Here is a 23,622-nt window from a genome sequence, read left to right as displayed (position 1 = left end):
GGCAATGATCTGCCATACCATGCACCATGAGTCTGACTCAGATTATAGGTTGTATATACTAGATTCTTGATAGGGCGTTGATCCAGGGAACTAGTCTGATTGCCGTATGTGGAGTCAGGAAGGAATTTTTTTCCCCAAAACGGAGCATGTTTTTTTTTTGCCTTCCTCTGGATCAACATGTTAGGTCTTCCTTATAGTTTTCATACTATGTTCCTATTCTTTAATCTTCTCTCTTCTTCTTGAATTAGCTGGCATCTGTGAAAGCCGACTTCAGACGGCTTTCCTGCCCCCACACAACTTCAGCTGATAATATCAATAAGTAGGCGGCAATGAAAGCCGACTTCAGACGGCTTTCCTGCCCCTACACTACTTCAGCTGATAACATCAATTAGTAGACAGCTATTAAAGCCGACTTCAGACGGCTTTCCTGCACCCACACAACTTCAGCTGATAACATCAATTTGCAGGCGGCTATTAAAGCCGACTTCAGACGGCTTTCCTGCTCCCACACAACTTCAGCTGATAACATCAATAAGTAGGCTGCAATGAAAGCCGACTTCAGATAGCTTTCCTGCCCCCACACAACTTCAGCTGATAACATCAATTAGCAGGCGGCTATTAAACCCGACTTCAGACGGCTTTCCTGCCCCCACACAACTTCAGCTGATAACACCAATAAGTAGTCGGCAATGAAAGCTGACTTCAGATGGCTTTCCTGCCCCTACACAACTTCAGCTGATAACATCAATAAGCAGGAGGGTGTGAAAGCCGACTTTGGAGTGGGCTTTACTGCCCCTGCACTGCTTGTTAGGCAGTATCACACAGGATAGGATTAGATACACAACTCTTTAGGCAGTATCACACAGGATAGGATTAGATACACAACTCTTTAGGCAGTATCACACAGGATAGGATTAGATACACAACCCGTCAGGCAGTATCACACAGGATAGGATTAGATACACAACCCGTCAGGCAGTATCACACAGGATAGGATTAGATACACAACTCTTTAGGCAGTATCACACAGGATAGGATTAGATACACAACCTGTCAGGCAGTATCACACAGGATAGGATTAGATACACAACCCGTCAGGCAGTATCACACAGGATAGGATTAGATACACAACTCTTTAGGCAGTATCACACAGGATAGGATTAGATACACAACCCGTCAGGCAGTATCACACAGGATAGGATTAGATACACTACTCTTTAGGCAGTATCACACAGGATAGGATTAGATACACAACCCGTCAGGCAGTATCACACAGGATAGGATTAGATACACAACCCGTCAGGCAGTATCACACAGGATAGGATTAGATACACAACTCTTTAGGCAGTATCACACAGGAAAGGATTAGATACACAACCCGTGAGGCAGTATCACACAGGATAGGATTAGATACACAACTCTTTAGGCAGTATCACACAGGATAGGATTAGATATACAACCCGTCAGGCAGTATCACACAGGATAGGATTAGATACAAAACCCGTCAGGCAGTATCACACAGGATAGGATTAGATACACAACCCGTCAGGCAGTATCACACAGGATAGGATTAGATACACAACCCGTCAGGCAGTATCACACAGGATAGGATTAGATACACAACTCTTTAGGCAGTATCACACAGGATAGGATTAGATACACAACCCGTCAGGCAGTATCACACAGGATAGGATTAGATACACAACTCTTTAGGCAGTATCACACAGGATAGGATTAGATACACAACCCGTCAGGCAGTATCACACAGGATAGGATTAGATACACAACCCGTCAGGCAGTATCACACAGGATAGGATTAGATACACAACTCTTTAGGCAGTATCACACAGGATAGGATTAGATACACAACCCATGAGGCAGTATCACACAGGATAGGATTAGATACACAACTCTTTAGGCAGTATCACACAGGATAGGATTAGATATACAACCCATCAGGCAGTATCACACAGGATAGGATTAGATACAAAACCCGTCAGGCAGTATCACACAGGATAGGATTAGATACACAACCCGTCAGGCAGTATCACACAGGATAGGATTAGATACACAACCCGTCAGGCAGTATCACACAGGATAGGATTAGATACACAACTCTTTAGGCAGTATCACACAGGATAGGATTAGATACACAACCCGTCAGGCAGTATCACACAGGATAGGATTAGATACACAACCCGTCAGGCAGTATCACACAGGATAGGATTAGATACACATCTCTTTAGGCAGTATCACACAGGATAGGATTAGATACACAACCCGTCAGGCAGTATCACACAGGATAGGATTAGATACACAATTCTTTAGGCAGTATCACACAGGATAGGATTAGATACACAACCCGTCAGGCAGTATCACACAGGATAGGATTAGATACACAACCCGTCAGGCAGTATCACACAGGATAGGATTAGATACACAACTCTTTAGGCAGTATCACACAGGATAGGATTAGATACACAACCCGTCAGGCAGTATCACACAGGATAGGATTAGATACACAACTCTTTAGGCAGCATCACACAGGATAGGATTAGATACACAACCCGTCAGGCAGTATCACACAGGATAGGATTAGATACACAACCCGTCAGGCAGTATCACACAGGATAGGATTAGATACACAACTCTTTAGGCAGTATCACACAGGATAGGATTAGATACACAACCCGTCAGGCAGTATCACACAGGATAGGATTAGATACACAACTCTTTAGGCAGTATCACACAGGATAGGATTAGACACACAACCCGTCAGGCAGTATCACACAGGATAGGATTAGATACACAACTCTTTAGGCAGTATCACACATTATAGGATTAGATACACAACCCGTCAGGCAGTATCACACAGGATAGGATTAGGTACACAACTCTTTAGGCAGTATCACACAGGATAGGATTAGATACACAACCCGTCAGGCAGTATCACACAGGATAGGATTAGATACAAAACCCGTCAGGCAGTATCACACAGGATAGGATTAGATACACAACCCGTCAGGCAGTATCACACAGGATAGGATTAGATACACAACTCTTTAGGCAGTATCACACAGGATTAGATACAAAACCCGTCAGGCAGTATCACACAGGATAGGATTAGATACACAACCCATCAGGCAGTATCACACAGGATAGGATTAGATACACAACTCTTTAGGCAGTATCACACAGGATAGGATTAGATACACAACCCGTCAGGCAGTGTCACACAGGATAGAATTAGATACACAACCCGTCAGGCAGTATCACACAGGATAGGATTAGATGCACAACCCGTCAGGCAGTATCACACAGGATAGGATTAGATACACAACCCGTCAGGCAGTATCACACAGGATAGGATTAGATACACAACCCGTCAGGCAGTATCACACAGGATAGGATTAGATACACAACTCTTTAGGCAGTATCACACAGGATAGGATTAGATACACAACCCGTCAGGCAGTATCACACAGGATAGGATTAGATACACAACTCTTTAGGCAGTATCACACAGGATAGGATTAGATACACAACCCGTCAGGCAGTATCACACAGGATAGGATTAGATACACAACTCGTCAGGCAGTATCACACAGGATAGGATTAGATACACAACTCTTTAGGCAGTATCACACAGGATAGGATTAGATACACAACCCGTCAGGCAGTATCACACAGGATAGGATTAGATACACAACTCTTTAGGCAGTATCACACAGGATAGGGTTAGATACACAACCGGTCAGGCAGTATCACACAGGATAGGATTAGATACAAAACCCGTCAGGCAGTATCACACAGGATAGGATTAGATACACAACCCGTCAGGCAGTATCACACAGGATAGGATTAGATACACAACTCTTTAGGCAGTATCACACAGGATAGGATTAGATACACAACCCGTCAGGCAGTATCACACAGGATAGGATTAGATACAAAACCCGTCAGGCAGTATCACACAGGATAGGATTAGATACACAACCCGTCAGGCAGTATCACACAGGATAGGATTAGATACACAACCCGTCAGGCAGTATCACACAGGATAGGATTAGATACACAACTCTTTAGGCAGTATCACACAGGATAGGATTAGATACAAAACCCGTCAGGCAGTATCACACAGGATAGGATTAGATACAAAACCCGTCAGGCAGTATCACACAGGATAGGATTAGATACACAACTCTTTAGGCAGTATCACACAGGATTAGATACAAAACCCGTCAGGCAGTATCACACAGGATAGGATTAGATACACAACCCGTCAGGCAGTATCACACAGGATAGGATTAGATACACAACTCTTTAGGCAGTATCACACAGGATAGGATTAGATACACAACCCGTCAGGCAGTATCACGCAGGATAGGATTAGATACAAAACCCGTCAGGCAGTATCACACAGGATAGGATTAGATACACAACCCGTCAGGCAGTATCACACAGGATAGGATTAGATACACAACCCGTCAGGCAGTATCACACAGGATAGGATTAGATACACAACTCTTTAGGCAGTATCACACAGGATAGGATTAGATACAAAACCCGTCAGGCAGTATCACACAGGATAGGATTAGATACACAACTCTTTAGGCAGTATCACACAGGATAGGATTAGATACACAACCCGTCAGGCAGTATCACACAGGATAGGATTAGATACACAACTCTTTAGGCAGTATCACACAGGATAGGATTAGATACACAACCCGTCAGGCAGTATCACACAGGATAGGATTAGATACACAACTCTTTAGGCAGTATCACACAGGATAGGATTAGATACACAACTCTTCAGGCAGTATCTCACAGGATAGGATTAGATGTAACAAAGTGTAGACAATAGTGTATATAATCTAACTTTTTTTTATAAAAATATAAAAAATATAACCAACCAAATAATATCAACTACATAACAAAAAAGAATTTATTGGCTGCCGTGACGGTCATGGGCTGCCACAAATCTTGCCAGCATCACTCCGTGTTGGTCGATCTCTTCACTCAGTCTCCGTTGTGACGCCAGGAGATCTTGTAGTGTTGGGATTTCTACGGAGGTAATAGTTAAACTTAAGTCCAATAATTCTGTACATTCATCAAATTAAGGCTATGTGCCCACGATGCACCACACCCGGGTACCATCCACACATTAGAACGCGCTAATTACGCAAGTACAGATGCAGTATTGCGGAATTGGCGCATTATAATGCAAGTCAATGGCGGCGCCAAAAAACCCCCTTCTGCAAAATAATTGGTAGTGCTGCGTTTTTTTCCACAATGATAATGTGCAGCGGAAATTTCGGCAGCATGTGCACAGCACAGCGGATTATCATTGGGGAACATGGCAGACCTTCTACCATGCACTTTTAATGCGTTTCCACAGCAGCAAAAATGCTGCAGAAACGCCTTAAAAAATGCATCGTGGGCACACAGCCTATCAGGTACATGTTTGGTATTTAACACTTACGGTTTTCGGGTTGCTCGGATGATGACGAGCTTAAGGACCACCCGGATCCCCTGGCACCACCGGCTAGAGAAAGACACAACACTTAATGGTACATGACAGCCCTATACTTTCCAAGTTGTATGGACTGTATTTTATGTGAAAGCATTACCGAAAGATGAAGCTGCACCTATATTACGGAGTGATGCTGGCGAGCTGGTAGAGGAATGCTGCTGGGGCTCCAGGGCTGGAGGTGACTCCCTTGGGGGCTCTGGGGCTGCAGGTGCTGGAAAACAAACATTAGATACCTAAGGTAATTGCAGTTGTAACTAATGTGCTGCCATATATTGTGCTAACATATTTTAAAACCACTCACCACGGCGGGGCAGTGTCCGTGACCGGATGCTGACGATTCGGTCGGCAGACCTATATTTCAAGTCCGCCAGCTTCTTCCGGATTTGTGTAGCAGAGCGCTGCACCCCAAATCTCTGGACCAGGCCCCGACCGATCCTCTGCAGCACCGCCCGCTTATGGAGCACTGGATGCTCAGAGTGCACACGGCACTCATAATCAAGTGCATCCAGTTGCTTCACAAGGTAGCACACCTCAGCGTCACCCCAAGGAGATGCCCTGACCCTGGATGCCATAATGCTCTTAATAAGCTAGGCCGCAACTACGTCGTTAGACCCGCCCACGACGCATGAACGTCAGTAACCACGCCCACGACGCATCAACGTCGCCAATAAACCCGCGGTTTATTAGAGAACGCTGCTGTGACTTGAATTATTAGCGTGTCGGACTAGAGACACTGTATTGATAGTGCGACATCTGTAGAACGCAGCAGTGTCTCTAGTGTGACGGTCATACAGGAACACTGGTGTTTAGGTGGTTTTATGTAGAAATATGTATCTATATTTTCATATAGGTATGCATACTTCTGTGTCTGTGAGTATGTGTGTGTATATCTGGTTATCTGTATATAAGTGTGGATATGGGTGTAGATTTTTATGTATCTGAATATGTATGTGTATATGGATGTGTATGTATACATACGAGTACAACAGTGGCGTACCGCCATTGGTGGCAGGCCACATAACTGCTATGGGGCCCGTGGCCGTAGGGGGCCCGTGAGCCAGCGGACCCCATAGCAGTCTCCCCCATTCTGTACCCCACGCTCCTCTGTTTGATTGCCGCCGCCGCCCACTGCCACTGTGTTCAGACATGGCCAACGCCTTTAATTGTGCTTGAGTGGGCCCTGCTGCGGCATTACTACAAGGCACAGCCGCACAACACACTACACGCAGCCATTACTGAGTACAGTGCCGGTGGGTGGTGGTTAATCAAACAGCGGCAACGCTGCTACGATGCACCACGCTGTGTCAGACAGTGGAGCTGCCTGCTGCTGTCGTGATGAGAGAGACGCGCTGCAGAGACTGAAGCAGCGGGGAATAAGGAGTGGTAAGTATGTATTTATATATTTTTGTAAATCAGTCAGTACTGATAATACTGGAGGACTGGGGCTGCCTTTTACCCTATGGGGGGCTGCATTATACTGTGTGCTCTCCCATCCTGGTATACAGGGCTGCGGAGTCGATAAGCCAAACCGACTCCTCAATTTCCATGACTCCGACTCCACCTCCCTCATACATGGCTCATGTGATACATTAGGGTCATTACACTGTGCATGTGGAGGCTAAAAAGGTGGAAGTCACCATCGGGGTATCATACTGTGTTAAGGGGGACACTTTTGTTGGCATCACATTTTTATGGGGCTATGAAAGAGGAATCTAGGAGTTCAGAAAGGAAGAAAGGCTGGAAGGTTGTGGGATCTGCTCTTCTGTGTCCCCAACAATTATTTCCTTTTTTTTTTTTTTTGTGGGGGGGTCCCAATTATAACTTCTGCTATGAGCTCCCATGATTCCTATGTCCGCCCCTGAAGTAGTACACGTATGTGTATACGGGCCCTTACTATTGAAACAATGATAAACAAATCTTTTGCAAAGTTAAACACAGTTTATTACACAAATCAATACAAAACTGAAAGGAGTGTATAATTGTCAGTAGTTGCCCACTATAAGTTCTGATGTTGCCAAGTAACAGCACCAGGCAGCAGTTGTCGCGGCTGGTCTTCGCATCCTGGGTGTTTCTGCCATATCCCACTGGTTGAAGGTCTGCAATTGCAGGATCGTTTGAACGCCATTCACATAGCTCCACTTCCCCATTGGCTAGGTCCACAGAGTCCACGAAGCCAGGCGGACAGTACGTAATTGCATCACGTCGACGAAGAAAGTTGTGAAGCGTGCAACAGGCCAAAACAACAGAGACTATTGATGTAAGCTTCATGTTAATTGGCGTGTGAAAAACTCTGAAGCGGTTGGCCATGATACCGAAGGCATTTTCGACAACACGACGTGCCCTTGACAAACGATAATTGAAAATTCTTCTTTCCTGGGTAAGACTTTTTTGGGGGAACGGTTTAATAAGATTGGGATGAAGTGGGAAGGCTTCATCGCCGACAAAAACAAAATTAAGGTTACCTGTAGTCTCTGAGTTGGGAGGCAAGTGTAGGTCACAGTTGTCCAATCGCTCTCCAAAAAGTGTGCTCTAAAACACCACCATCAGAAACCCTGCCGTTCATGCCAACATCTACATTTATAAATTCGTAATTGGCATTAACAAGGGCCATCATGATGATGCTGAAATAGCCCTTATAATTATAAAAATAGGATCCGCTATTTGGTGGCTGAGTGATTCGGACATGTTTCCCGTCCAAAGCCCCACCACAGTTAGGGAACTGCCACAGCTGCTCAAAATCAGAGGCAATCTTTTTCCATTCCTCCTCCGTGTTGGGAAACTGTATGTAACTACGTAGACTGTGGTAAATTGCATTACATGTCTCCGGGATTAGAACACTGAGCATGGGCCTTGAAATGGCTGCAGAAAAATGCAAGTCTTGGAGTGAGCGTCCGGTGGCCAGGAATCTCAGTGTGACTGCCAATCTTTCATCTGCAGGAATGGCAGCACACATCGCTGTATCCTTCCGTTGAATACGTGGCGTAACTCGTTCCAGTAACTCTTTAAAAGATTCCTCTGACATCCTCAGATAGTACCGGAAATCATGAGGATTCTTCTCCTGAAGCTCTCTTACAAGTTGCATGTGGGACAATTCAGACCTCTTCTGCAGCCACTCTCTGGTCCACATGCGAAACTTTCGTTTGGAACGCCTCTGTAGCTCTCGTGCCTCATCTTGACGCCGAGCTTCCTCAACCAGCAATGCAGCAACCACAATAGCACACTGCCCGTCGTCCATGATGTGCAAACTGCAAACATAACATGAAAAGATGAGAACACTTTCAACAAAACAATTAACACAAGTATTGAAACTGTATATAAAAAATATCATGGAAAACCATATTCCATTCTGTTAGTGAGCATGACAGAAAATGTGCTGTGTGGGTGCGTGTGCACGAGACCCCTAAAATATCTGCCCATGCAAAAGCATACATATCTATATATACAAATAGAAGCCAAGCCCTCCCTCCCTGAAAAGCAAAGATAACAGATAATTAGTAAATGTGTGATAAAAGAATAAAAAATGGAAACGCATTTGAGACCTCAAACAATACCTACCTCACTAAAGATGCCTGATATGTTCAAAGCGGAGTCACAGCTGGAGAACGCTGCAATGATCCGCAAAAATCAGCACTAGTCCAATGAACGGATATTAACAGCCCGGAGAACTCTGGTAGGATCTGCAATCAAGCACGAGGTCAGAAACAAAGGACGGAATCGCTATTCTGTTGCCTTCTTTATGCGCGTCCGGAAATGAGAACGCCGTAGCGACCACCAATCGGGGACGAGGGGCGCGGAATAGTCCAATTTATGCACGCCTACGTGTCTCAGTTCTGAATCGCTGGACGAGGTCATTGGCTAGGTATCAAATACAGCGATGCACACTGCCCAGCGGGAGTGCAACGACCCAGGAATGGTCCAGGGAGCTTTGTAACGATCAACGATCTCGCAGCAGGGGACTGATCGTTGCTACCTGTCAAACGTAGCGAGATCACTAGCGATGTCTCTATTGCGTCACAAAACCCGTGATGTATCAACGATCTCGCTAGCGAACTCGTTATGTGTGACAGGGCCTTAAGTCCCAAAAAAAAATTTTTTTCAACTTTTTTAAATTTTACCCCCGTGGGATATATATTCTACCCACACACATTTGGAACTCTCCTGGGGTACCCTCACACATATTATTCCCTCATTTAGTGGATGTTTTCACAAAAAAGGGAAATTTTCAAAAGTCCGGAAAATTGGCTGAAAACGACTAAATATCAAAAACACATTGGGCGAATCGCTCTGGAACTGAAATTGGAACGCTCACTTATATTTCCCCTATCTGAAAGAATGATAAACGCCGGAAAAATTACCAAGTCCCAAAAAAAATATTTTTCAACTTTTTTCAATTTGAACCCCGTGGGATATATATTCTACCCACACACATTTGGAACTCTCCTGGGGTACCCTCACACATATTATTCCCTCATTTAGTGGATATTTTCACAAAAAAGTTAAATTTTCAAAAATCCAGAAAATTGGCTGAAAACGACTAAATATCAAGGACACATTGGGCGAATCGCGATGGAACTGAAATCGTAACGCTCACTTTTATTTCCCCTATCTGAAAGACTGATAAAAGCCGGAAAAATGACCAAGTCCAAAAAAAAATTTTTCAACTTTTTTCAATTTGAACCCCGTGGGATATATATTCTACCCACACACATTTGGAACTCTCCTGGGGTACCCTCACACATATTATTCCCTCATTTAGTGGATATTTTCACAAAAAAGTGAAATTTTCATAAATCCAGAAAATTGGCTGAAAACGACTAAATATTGAGGACTCATTGGGCGAATCGCTCTGGAACTGAAATCGGAACGCTCACTGATATTTCCCCTATCTGAAAGTCTGATAAACGCCGGAAAAAATTACCAAGTCCAAAAAAAAATATTTTTCAACTTTTTTCAATTTGAACCCCGTGGGATATATATTGTAGCCACACACATTTGGTAATTCTCCTGGGGTACCCTCACACATATTATTCCCTCATTTAGTGGATGTTTTCACAAAAAAGTTAAATTTTCAAAAATCCAGAAAATTGGCTGAAAACGACTAAATATCAAGGAATCATTCGGCGAATCGCTCTGGAACTGAAATCGGAACGCTGACTGACATTTGCCGTATCTGAAAGTCTGATAAACGCCGGAAAAATGACTAAGTCCAAGAAAAAAAATTTTTCAACTTTTTTCAATTTTACCCCCGTCCGATATATATTCTACCCACACACATTTGGAACTCTCCTGGGGTACCCTCACACATATTATTCACTCATTTAGTGGATATTTTCACAGAAAAGTGAAATTTTCAAAAATCCAGAAAATTGGCTGAAAACGACTAAATATCAAGGAATCATTGGGCGAATCGCTCTGGAACTGAAATCGGAATGCTCACTGACATGTCCCCTATCTGAAAGTCTGATAAACGCCGGAAAAATGACTAAGTCCAAGAAAAAAATTTTTTATACTTTTTTCAATTTTACCCCCGTCCGATATATATTCTACCCACACACATTTGTAACTTTCCTGGGGTACCCTCACACATATTATTCCCTCATTTAGTGGATCTTTTCACAAAAAAGTGAAATTTTCAAAAATCCAGAAAATTGGCTGAAAACGACTAAATATCAAGGAATCATTGGGCGAATCGCTCTGGAACTGAAATCGGATTGCTCACTGACATTTCCCCTATCTGAAAGTCTGATAAACGCAGGAAAAATGACTAAGTACAAAAAAAAATTTTTTTAAACTATTTTCATTTTTACCCCCGTGGGATATATATTCTACCCACACACATTTGGAACTCTCCTGGGGTACCCTCACACATATTATTCCCTCATTTAGTGGATATTTTCACAAAAAAGTGAAATTTTCAAAAATCCAGAAAAATGGCTGAAAACGACTAAATATCAAGGAATCATTGGGCAAATCGCTCTGGAACTGAAATCGGATTGCTCACTGACATTTCCCCTATCTGAAAGTCTGATAAACGCAGGAAAAATGACTAAGTACAAAAAAAAAATTTTTTAAACTTTTTTCATTTTTACCCCCGTGGGATATATATTCTACCCACACACATTTGGAACTCTCCTGGGGTACCCTCACACATATTATTCCCTCATTTAGTGGATATTTTCACAAAAAAGTGAAATTTTCAAAAATCCAGAAAATTGGCTGAAAACGACTAAATATCAAGGACTCATTGGGCGAATCGCTCTGGAACTGAAATCGGAACGCTCACTTATATTTCCCTTATCTGAAAGTCTGATAAACGCCGGAAAAATTACCAAGTCCAAAAAAAAAATATTTTTCAACTTTTTTCAGTTTTACCCCCGTTCGATATATATTCTACCCACACACATTTGGAACTCTCCTGGGGCACCCTAACACATATTATTCCCTCATTTAGTGGATATTTTCACAAAAAAGTGAAATTTTCAAAAATCCAGAAAATTGGCTGAAAACGACTAAATATCAAGGACTCATTGGGCAAATCGCTCTGGAACTGAAATCGAAATGCTCACTGACATTTCCCCTATCTGAAAGTCTGATAAACGCCGGAAAAATGACTAAGTCCAAGAAAAAAATTTTTTCAACTTTTTTCAATTTTTGCCCCCGTCCGATATATATTCTACCCACACACATTTGGAACTTTCCTGGGGTACCCTCACACATATTATTCGCTCATTTAGTGGATCTTTTCACAAAAAAGTGAAATTTTCAAAAATCCAGAAAATCGGCTGAAAACGACTAAATATCAAGGAATCATTGGGCGACTCGGTCTGGAACTGAAATCGGAATGCTCACTGACATTTCCCCTATCTGAAAGTCTGATAAACGCCGGAAAAATGACTAATTCCAAGAAAAAAATTTTTTCAACTTTTTTCAATTTTACCCCCGTCCGATATATATTCTACTCACACACATTTGGAACTCTCCTGGGGCACCCTCACACATATTATTCCCTCATTTAGTGGATATTTTCACAAAAAAGTGAAATTTTCAAAAATCCAGAAAATTGGCTGAAAACGACTAAATATCAAGGAATCATTGGGCGAATCGCTCTGGAACTGAAATCGGAATGCTCACTGACATTTCCCCTATCTGAAAGTCTGATAAACGCCGGAAAAATGACTAAGTCCAAAAAAAAAATTTTTTAAACTTGTTTCAATTTTACCCCCGTGGATATATATTCTACCCACACACATTTGGAACTCTCCTGGGGTACCCTCACACATATTATTCCCTCATTTAGTGGATCTTTTCATAAAAAAGTGAAATTTTCAAAAATACAGAAAATTGCCTGAAAACGACTATATATGAAGGAATCATTGGGCGAATCGCTCTGGAACTGAAATCGGAATGCTCACTGACATTTCGCCTATCTGAAAGTATGATAAACGCCGGAAAAATGACTAAGTCCAAGAAAAAAATTTTTTCAACTTTTTTCAATTTTACCCCCGTGGGATATATATTCTACCCACACACATTTGGAACTCTCCTGGGGTACCCTCACACATATTATTCCCTCATTTAGTGGATATTTTCACAAAAAAGTGAAATTTTCAAAAATCCAGAAAATTGGCTGAAAACAACTAAATATCAAGGACTCATTGGGCGAATCGCTCTGGAACTGAAATCGGAATGCTCACGTATATTTCCCCTATCTGAAAGTCTGATAAATGCCGGAAAAATGACCAAGTCCAAGAAAAAATATTTTTCAACTTTTTTCAATTTGAACCCCGTGGGATATATATTCTACCCACACACACTTGGAACTCTCCTGGGGTACCCTCACACATATTATTCCCTCATTTAGTGGATCTTTTCACAAAAAAGTGAAATTTTCAAAAGTCCAGAAAATTTTCTGAAAACGACTAAATATCAAGGAATCATTGGGCGAATTGCTCTGCAACTGAAATCGGAACGTTCACGGACATTTCCCCTATCTGAAAGTCTGATAAACGCCGTAAAAATGACCAAGTCCAAAAAAAACATTTTTCAACTTTTTTCAATTTTACCCCCGTCCGATATATATTCTACCCACACACATTTGGAACCCTCATGGGGTACCCTCACACATATTATTCCCTCATTTAGTGGATCTTTTCACAAAAAAGTGAAATTTTCAAAAATCCAGAAAATTTTCTGAAAACGACTAAATATCAAGGAATCATTGGGCGAATTGCTCTGCAACTGAAATCGGAACGTTCACGGACATTTCCCCTATCTGAAAGTCTGATAAACGCCGTAAAAATGACCAAGTCCAAAAAAAAACATTTTTCAACTTTTTTCAATTTTACCCCCGTCCGATATATATTCTACCCACACATTTTTGGAACCCTCATGGGGTACCCTCACACATATTATTTCCTCATTTAGTGGATCTTTTCACAAAAAAGTGAAATTTTAAAATATCCAGAAAATTGGCTGAAAACGACTAAATATCAAGGACTCATTGGGCGAATCGCTCTGGAACTGAAATCGGAATGCTCACTGACATTTCCCCTATCTGAAAGTCTGATAAACGCCTTAAAAATGACTAAGTCCAAGAAAAAAATGTTTTCAACTTTTTTCAATTTTACCCCCGTGGGATATATATTCTACCCACACACACTTGGAACTCTCCTGGGGTACCCTCACACATATTATTCCCTCATTTAGAGGATAGTTTCACAAAAAAGTGACATTTTCAAAAATCCAGAAAATTGGCTAAAAACGACTAAATATCAAGGACTCAATGGGCGAATCGCTCTGGAACTGAAATCGGAACGCTCACTGACATTTCCCCTATCTGAAAGTCTGATAAACGCCGGAGAAATGACTAAGTCCAAAAAAAAATTTTTGTCAACTTTTTTCAATTTTACTCTTGTGGGATATATATTCTACCCAAACACATTTGGAACTCTCCTGGGGTACTCTCACACATATTATTCCCTCATTTAGTGGATCTTTTCACAAAAAAAGTGAAATTTTAAAAAATCCAGAAAATTGGCTGAAAACGACTAAATATCAAGGACTCCTTCGGCGAATCGCTCTGGAACTGAAATTTCAATGCTCACTGACATTTACCCTATCTGAAAGTCTGATAAAAGCCGGAAAAATGACTAAGTCTAAGAAAAAATTTTTTTCGACTTTTTTCAATTTTACCCCCGTGGGATATATATTCTACCCACACACATTTGGAACTCTCCTGGGGTCCCCTCACACATATTATTCCCTCATTTAGTGGATATTTTCACTAAAAAGCGAAATTTTCAAAATTCCAGAAAATTGGCTGAAAACGACTAAATATCAAGGACTAATTGGGCGAAACGCTCTGGAACTGAAATCGGATTGCTCACTGACATTTGCCTTATCTGAAAGTCTGATAAACGCCGGAAAAATGACTAAGTTAAAAAAAACATTTTTCAACTTTTTTCAATTTTACCCCTGTTGGATATATATTCTACCCACACACATTTGGAATTCTCCTGGGGTACCCTCACACATATTATTCCCTCATTTAGTGGATATTTTCACAAAAAAGTGAAATTTTCAAAAATCCAGAAAATTGGCTGAAAACGACTAAATATCAAGGACTCATTGGGCGAATCGCGCTGGAACTGAATTCGGAACGCTCACTGACATTTCCCCTATCTAAAAGTCTGATAAACGCCGGAAAAATAACCAAGTCCAAAAAAAAATTAATTCAGCTTTTTTCTATTTTACCCCTCTGGGATATATATTCTACCCACACACATTTGGAACACTCCTGGGGTACCCTCACACATATTATTCACTCATTTAGTGGATAGTTTCACAATAAAGTTAAATTTTCAAAAATCCAGATAATTTGCTGAAAATGACTAAATATCAAGGACTCATTGGGCGAATCGCTCTGGAACTGAAATCGGAATGCTCACTGACATTTCCCCTGCCTGAAAGTCTGATAAACGCCGGAAAAATGACTAAGTACAAAAAAAAAAATTTTTCAACTTTTTTCAATTTTACCCCCGTGGGATATATATTCTACCCACACACATTTGGAACTCTCCTGGGGTACCCTCACACATATTATTCCCTCATTTAGTGGATATTTTCGCAAAAAAGTGAAAGTTTTAAAAATCCAGAAAATTGGCTGAAAACTACCAAATATCAAGGACTCATTGGGCGAATCGCGCTGGAACTGAAATCGGAACGCTCACTGACATTTCCCCTATCTGAAAGTCTGATAAACGCCGGAAAAATAACTAAGTCCAAAAAAATATTATTTCAACTTTTTTCAATTTTACCCCCGTGGGATATATATTCTAGCCACACACATTTGGAACTCTCCTGGGGTACCCTCGCTCATTTAGTGGATATTTTCACAAAAAAGTGAAATTTTCAAAAAACCTAAGTATTGGCTGAAAACGACTAAATATCAATGACTCATTGGGCGAATCGCTCTGGAACTGAAATCGAAACGCTCACTGACATTTGCCCTATCTGAAAGTCTGATAAACGCCGGAAAAATAACTAAGTCCAAAAAAAAATTATTTCAACTTTTTTCAATTTTACCTCCGTGGGATATATATTCTACCCACACACATTTGGAACTCTCCTGGGGTACCCTCACACATATTATTCCCTCATTTAGTGGATATTTTCGCAAAAAAGTGAAATATTCAAAAATCCAGAAAATTGGCTGAAAACGACCAAATATCAAGGACTCATTGGGCGAATCGCTCTGGAACTGAAATCGGAATGCTCACTGACATTTCCCCTATCTGAAAGTCTGATAAACGCCGGAAAAATGACTAAGTGCAAAAAAAAAAAATTTTCAACTTTTTTCAATTTTACCCGCGTGGGATATATATTCTACCCACACACATTTGGAACTCTCCTGGGGTACCCTCACACATATTATTCCCTCATTTAGTGGATATTTTCGCAAAAAAGTGAAAGTTTTAAAAATCCAGAAAATTGGCTGAAAACTACCAAATATCAAGGACTCATTGGGCGAATCGCGCTGGAACTGAAATCGGAACGCTCACTGACATTTCCCCTATCTGAAAGTCTGATAAACGCCGGAAAAATAACTAAGTCCAAAAAAAAATTATTTCAACTTTTTTCAATTTTACCCCCGTGGGATATATATTCTACCCACACACATTTGGAACTCTCCTTGGGTACCCTCACACATATTATTCCCTCATTTAGTGGATATTTTCGCAATAAAGTGAAATATTCAAAAATCCAGAAAATTGGCTGAAAACGACCAAATATCAAGGACTCATTGGGCGAATCGCTCTGGAACTGAAATCGGAACGCTCACTGACATTTCCCCTATCTGAAAGTCTGATAAACGCCAGAAAAATAACTAAGTCCAAAGAAAAATTATTTCAACTTTTTTCAATTTTACCCCCGTGGGATATATATTCTAGCCACACACATTTGGAACTCTCCTGGGGTACCCTCGCTCATTTAGTGGATATTTTCACAAAAAAGTGAAATTTTCAAAAAACCTAAGTATTGGCTGAAAACGACTAAATATCAAGGACTCATTGGGCGAATCGCTCTGGAACTGAAATCGGAACGCTCACTGACATTTGCCCTATCTGAAAGTCTGAAAAACGCTGGAAAAATGACTAAGTCCAAAATAAAAATTAATTAAACTTTTTTCAATTTTACCCCCGTGAGATATATATTCTAGCCACACACATTTGGAACTCTCCTGGGGAACCCTCACTCATTTAGTGGATATTTTCACAAAAAAGTGAAATTTTCAAAAAGCCAAAATATTGGCTGAAAACGACTAAATATCAATGACTCATTGGGCGAATCGCTCTGGAACTGAAATCGAAACGCTCACTGACATTTGCCCTATCTGAAAGTCTGATAAACGCCGGAAAAATAACTAAGTCCAAAAAAAAATTATTTCAACTTTTTTCAATTTTACCCCCGTGGGATATATATTCTACCCACACACATTTGGAACTCTCCTGGGGTACCCTCACACATATTATTCCCTCATTTAGTGGATATTTTCGCAAAAAAGTGAAATATTCAAAAATCCAGAAATTTGGCTGAAAACGACCAAATATCAAGGACTCATTGGGCGAAACGCTCTGGAACTGAAATCGGAACGCTCACTGACATTTCCCCTATCTGAAAGTCTGATAAACGCCGGAAAAATGACTAAATCCAAGAAAAAATTTTTTTCAACTTTTTCAATTTTACCCCCATGGGATATATATTCTACCCACACACATTTGGAACTCTCCTGGGGTACCCTCACACATATTATTCCCTCATTTAGTGGATATTTTCACAAAAAAGTGAAATTTTCAAAAATCCAGAAAATTGGCTGAAAACGACTAAATATCAAGGACTCATTGGGCGAATCACGCTGGAACTGAAATCGGAACGCTCACTGACATTTCCCCTATCTGAAAGTCTGATAAACGCCTGAAAAATAACTAAGTCCCCAAAAAAATTATTTCAACTTTTTTCAATTTTACCCCCGTCCGATATATATTCTACCCACACACATTTGGAACTCTCCTGGGGTACCCTCACACATATTATTCCCTCATTTAGTAGATATTTTCACAAAAAAGTGAAATTTTCAAAAATCCAAAATATTGGCTGAAAACGACAAAATAACAAGGACTCACTGAGCGAATCGCTCTGGAACTGAAATCGGAATGCTCACTGACATTTCCCCGATCTGAAAGTCTGATAAACGCCGGAAAAATGACTAAATCCAAGAAAAAAATTGTTTCAACTTTTTTCAATTTTCCCCCGTGGGATATATATTCTAGCCACACACATTTGGAACTCTCCTGGGGTACCCTCACTCATTTAGTGGATATTTTCACAAAAAAGTGAAATTTTCAAAAATCTAAAATATTGGCTGAAAACGCCAAAATATCAAGGACTCAATGGGCGAATCACTCTGGAACTGAAATCGGAACGCTCACTGACATTTCCCCTATGTGAAAGTCTGATAAACGCCGGAAAAATGACTAAATCCAAAATAAATTTTTTTTCAACTTTTTTTAATTTTACCCCCGTGGTATTTATATTCTACCCACACACATTTGGAACTCTACTGGGGTACCCTAACACATATTATTCCCTCATTTAGTGGATATTTTCACAAAAAAGTGAAATTTTCAAAAATCCAAAATGTTGGCTGAAAACGACTAAATATCAAGGACTCATTGGGCGAATCGCTCTGGAACTGAAATCGGAACGCTCACTGACATTTGCCCTATCTGAAAGTCTGATAAACACCGGAAAAATGACTAAGTCCAAAAAAAAAATTAATTAAACTTTTTTCAATTTTAACCCCGTGGGATATATATTCTGCCCACACACATTTGGAACTCTTCTGGGGTACCCTCACACATATTATTCCCTCATTTAGTGGCTATTTTCACAAAAAAGTGAAATTTTCAAAAATCCAAAATATTGGCTGAAAACGACAAAATATCAAGGACTCATTGGGCGAATCGCTCTGGAACTGAAATCGGTACGCTCACTGACATTTCCCCTATCTGAAAGTCTGATCAACGGCGGAAAAATGACAAAGTCCAAAAAAAAAATTTTTTCAACTTTTTTCAATTTTACCCCCGTGGGATATATATTCTACCCACACACATTTGGAACTCTCCTGGGGTACCCTCACTCATTTAGTGGATATTTTCACAAAAAAAGTGAAATTTTCAAAAAGCCAAAATATTGGCTGAAAACGACTAAATATCAAGGACTCATTGGGCGAATCGCTCTGGAACTGAAATCGAAACGCTCACTGACATTGGCCCTATCTGAAAGTCTGATAAACGCCGGAAAAATGACAAAGTCCAAAAAAAAAATTAATTCAACTTTTTCAATTTTACCCCCGTGGGATATAAATTCTACCCACACACATTTGGAACTCTCCTGGGGTACCCTTACACATATTATTCCCTCATTCAGTGGATATTTTCACAAAAAAAGTGAAATTTACAAAAATCCAAAATATTGGCTGAAAACGACAAAATATCAAGGACTCAATGGGCGAATCACTCTGGAACTGAAATCGGAATGCTCACTGACATTTCCCCTATCTGAAAGTCTGATAAACGCTGGAAAAATGACTAAGTCCAAAAAAAAATTTTTTTCAACTTTTTTCAATTTTACCCCCCTGGGATATATATTCTAGCCACACACATTTGGAACTCTCCTGGGGTACCCTCACACATATTATTCCCTCATTTAGTGGCTATTTTCACAAAAAAGTGAAATTTTCAAAAATCCAAAATATTGGCTGAAACCGACAAAATATCATGGACTCATTGGGCGAATCGCTCTGGAATTGAAATCGGTACGCTCACTGACATTTCCCCTATCTGAAAGTCTGATAAATGCTGGAAAAATGACTAAGTCCAAAAAAAAATTTTTTTCAACTTTTTTCAATTTTACCCCCGTGGGATATATATTCTAGCCACACACATTTGGAACTCTCCTGGGGTACCCTCACTCATTTAGTGGATATTTTCAAAAAAAAGTGAAATTTTCAAAAATCCAAAATATTGGCTGAAAACGACTAAATGTCAAGGACTCATTGGGCGAATCGCTCTGGAACTGAAATCGGAACGCTCACTGACATTTTCCCTATCTGAAAGTCTGATAAACGCCGGAAAAATGACTAATTCAAAGAAAAAAATTTTTTCAACTTTTTTCAATTTTACCACCGTGGGATATATATTCTAGCCACACACATTTGGAACTCTCCTGGGGTACCCTCACACATATTATTCCCTCATTTAGTGGATATTTTCACAAAAAAGTGAAATTTTCAAAAATCCAGAAAATTGGCTGAAAACGACTAAATATCAAGGACTCATTGGGCTAATCACGCTGGAACTGAAATCGGAACGCTCACTGACATTTCCCCTATCTGAAAGTCTGATAAACGCCGGAAAAATAACTAAGTCCCAAAAAAAATTATTTCAACTTTTTTCAATTTTACCCCCGTGGGATATATATTCTACCCACACACATTTGGAACTCTCCTGGGGTACCCTCACACATATTATTCCCTCATTTAGTGGATATTTTCACAAAAAAATGAAATTTTCAAAAATCCAAAATATTGGCTGAAAACGACAAAATATCAAGGACTCAATGGGCGAATCGCTCTGGAACTGAAATCGGAATGCTCACTGACATTTCCCCTATCTGAAAGTCTGATAAACGCCGGAAAAATGACTAAATCCAAGAAAAAAATTTTTTCAACTTTTTTCAATTTTACCCCCCTGGGATATATATTCTAGCCACACACATTTGGAACTCTCCTGGGGTACCCTCACTCATTTAGTGGATATTTTCACAAAAAAGTGAAATTTTCAAAAATCTAAAATATTGGCTGAAAACGACAAAATATCAAGGACTCAATGGGCGAATCACTCTGGAACTGAAATCGGAACGCTCACTGACATTTGCCCTATCTAAAAGTCTGATAAACGCCGGAAAAATGACTAAGTCCAAAAAAAAATTAATTCAACTTTTTTCAATTTTAACCCCATGGGATATATATTCTACCCACACACATCTTGAACTCTCCTGTGGTACCCTCACACATATTATTCCCTCATTTAGTGGATATTTTCCCAGAAGAGGGAAATTTTCAAAAATCCAAAATTTTGGCTGAACATGACAAAATATCAAGGACTCATTGGGCGAATCGCTCTGGAACTGAAATCGGAATGCTCACTGACATTTCCCCTATCTGGAAGTCTGATAAACGCCGGAAAAATGACTAAATCCAAGAAAAAAAAATGTTCAGCTTTTTTCAATTTTACCCCTGTGGGATATATATTCTACCCACACACATTTGGAACTCTTCTGGGGTACCCTCACACATATTATTCCCTCATTTAGTGGATATTTTCACAAAAAAAGTGAAATTTTCAAAAATCCAAAATATTGGCTGAAAACGACTGAATATCAAGGACTCAATGGGCGAATCGCTCTGGAACTGAAATCGGAATGCTCACTTACATTTCCCCTATCTGAAAGTCTGATAAACGCTGGAAAAATGACTAAGTCCAAAAAAAAAATTTTTTCAACTTTTTTCAATTTTACCCCCCTGGGATATATATTCTAGCCACACACATTTGGAACTCTCCTGGGGTACCCTCACTCATTTAGTGGATATTTTCACAAAAAAGTGAAATTTTCAAAAATCTAAAATATTGGCTGAAAACGACTAAATATCAAGGACTCATTGGGCGAATCGCTCTGGAACTGAAATCGGAACGCTCACTGACATTTCCCCTATCTGAAAGTCTGATAAACGCCGGAAAAATGACTAAGTACAAAAAAAAAATTTTTTCAACTTTTTTCAATTTTCCCCCCGTGGGATATAAATTCTAGCCACACACATTTGGAACTCTCCTGGGGTTCCCTTACACATATTATTCCCTCATTTAGTGTATATTTTCACAAAAAAGTGAAATTTTCAAAAATTCAGAAAATTGGCTGAAAACAACGAAATATCAAGGATTCATCCGGCGAATCGCTCTGGAACTGAAATCGGAACGCTCACTGACATTTCCCCTATGTGAAAGTCTGATAAACGCCGGAAAAATGACTAAATCCAAAATAAATTTTTTTTCAACTTTTTTTAATTTTACCCCCGTGGTATATATATTCTACCCACACACATTTGGAACTCTCCTGGGGTACCCTCAAACATATTATTCCCTCATTTAGCAGATATTTTCGCAAAAAAGTGAAATTTTCAAAAATCCAAAATATTGGCTGAAAACGACTAAATATCAAGGACTCATTGGGCGAATCGCTCTGGAACTGAAATCGGAATGCTCACTGACATTTCCCCTATCTGAAAGTCTGATAAACGCCGGAAAAATAACTAAGTCCAAAAAAAATTAGTTCAACTTTTTTCAATTTTACCCCCGTGGGATATATATTCTACCCACACACATTTGGAACTCTCCTGGGGTACCCTCACACATATTATTCCCTCATTTAGTGGATATTTTCACAAAAAAGTGAAATTTTCAAAAATCCAAAATATTGGCTGAAAACGACAAAATATCAAGGACTCATTGGGCGAATAGCTCTGGAACTGAAATCTGTACCCTCAGTGACATTTCCCCTATCTGAAAGTCTGATAAACGCTGGAAAAATGACAAAGTCCAAAAAAAAAATTTTTTCAACTTTTTTCAATTTTACCCCCGTGGGATATATATTCTAGCCACACACATTTGGAACTCTCCTGGGGTACCCTCACTCATTTAGTGGATATTTTCACAAAAAAGTTAAATTTTCAAAAAGCCAAAATATTGGCTGAAAACGACTAAATATCAAGGACTCATTGGGCGAATCGCTCTGGAACTGAAATCGGAACGCTCACTGACATTTGCCCTATCTGAAAGTCTGATAAACGCCGGAAAAATGACTAAGTCCAAAAAAAAATTATTTCAACTTTTTTCAATTTTACCCCCGTGGGATATATATTCTACCCACACACATTTGGAACTCTCCTGGGGTACCCTCACACATATTATTCCCTTATTTAGTGGATATTTTCACAAAAAAGTGAAATTTTCAATAATCCAAAATATTGGCTGAAAACGACAAAATAACAAAGACTCAATGGGCGAATCGCTCTGGAACTGAAATCGGAATGCTCACTGACATTTCCCCTATCAGAAATTCTGATAAACGCCGGAAAAATGACTAAATCCAAGAAAAAAATTGTTTCAACTTTTTTCAATTTTACCCCCGTGGGATATATATTCTACCCACACACATTTGGAACTCTCCTGGGGTACCCTCACACATATTATTCCCTCATTTAGTGGATATTTTCACAAAAAAGTAAAATTTTCAAAAATCCAAAATATTGGCTGAAAACGACAAAATATCAAGGACTCATTGGGCGAATAGCTCTGGAACTGAAATCTGTACCCTCAGTGACATTTCCCCTATCTGAAAGTCTGATAAACGCTGGAAAAATGACAAAGTCCAAAAAAAAAATTTTTTCAACTTTTTTCAATTTTACC

The sequence above is a fragment of the Phyllobates terribilis genome, unplaced genomic scaffold, assembly GCF_046119375.1.
Source record: "Phyllobates terribilis strain yellow unplaced genomic scaffold, ASM4611937v1 Scaffold_12__6_contigs__length_324123572, whole genome shotgun sequence".
Classification (NCBI taxonomy): domain Eukaryota; kingdom Metazoa; phylum Chordata; class Amphibia; order Anura; family Dendrobatidae; genus Phyllobates; species Phyllobates terribilis.
This window is presented reverse-complemented; position numbering follows the sequence as displayed.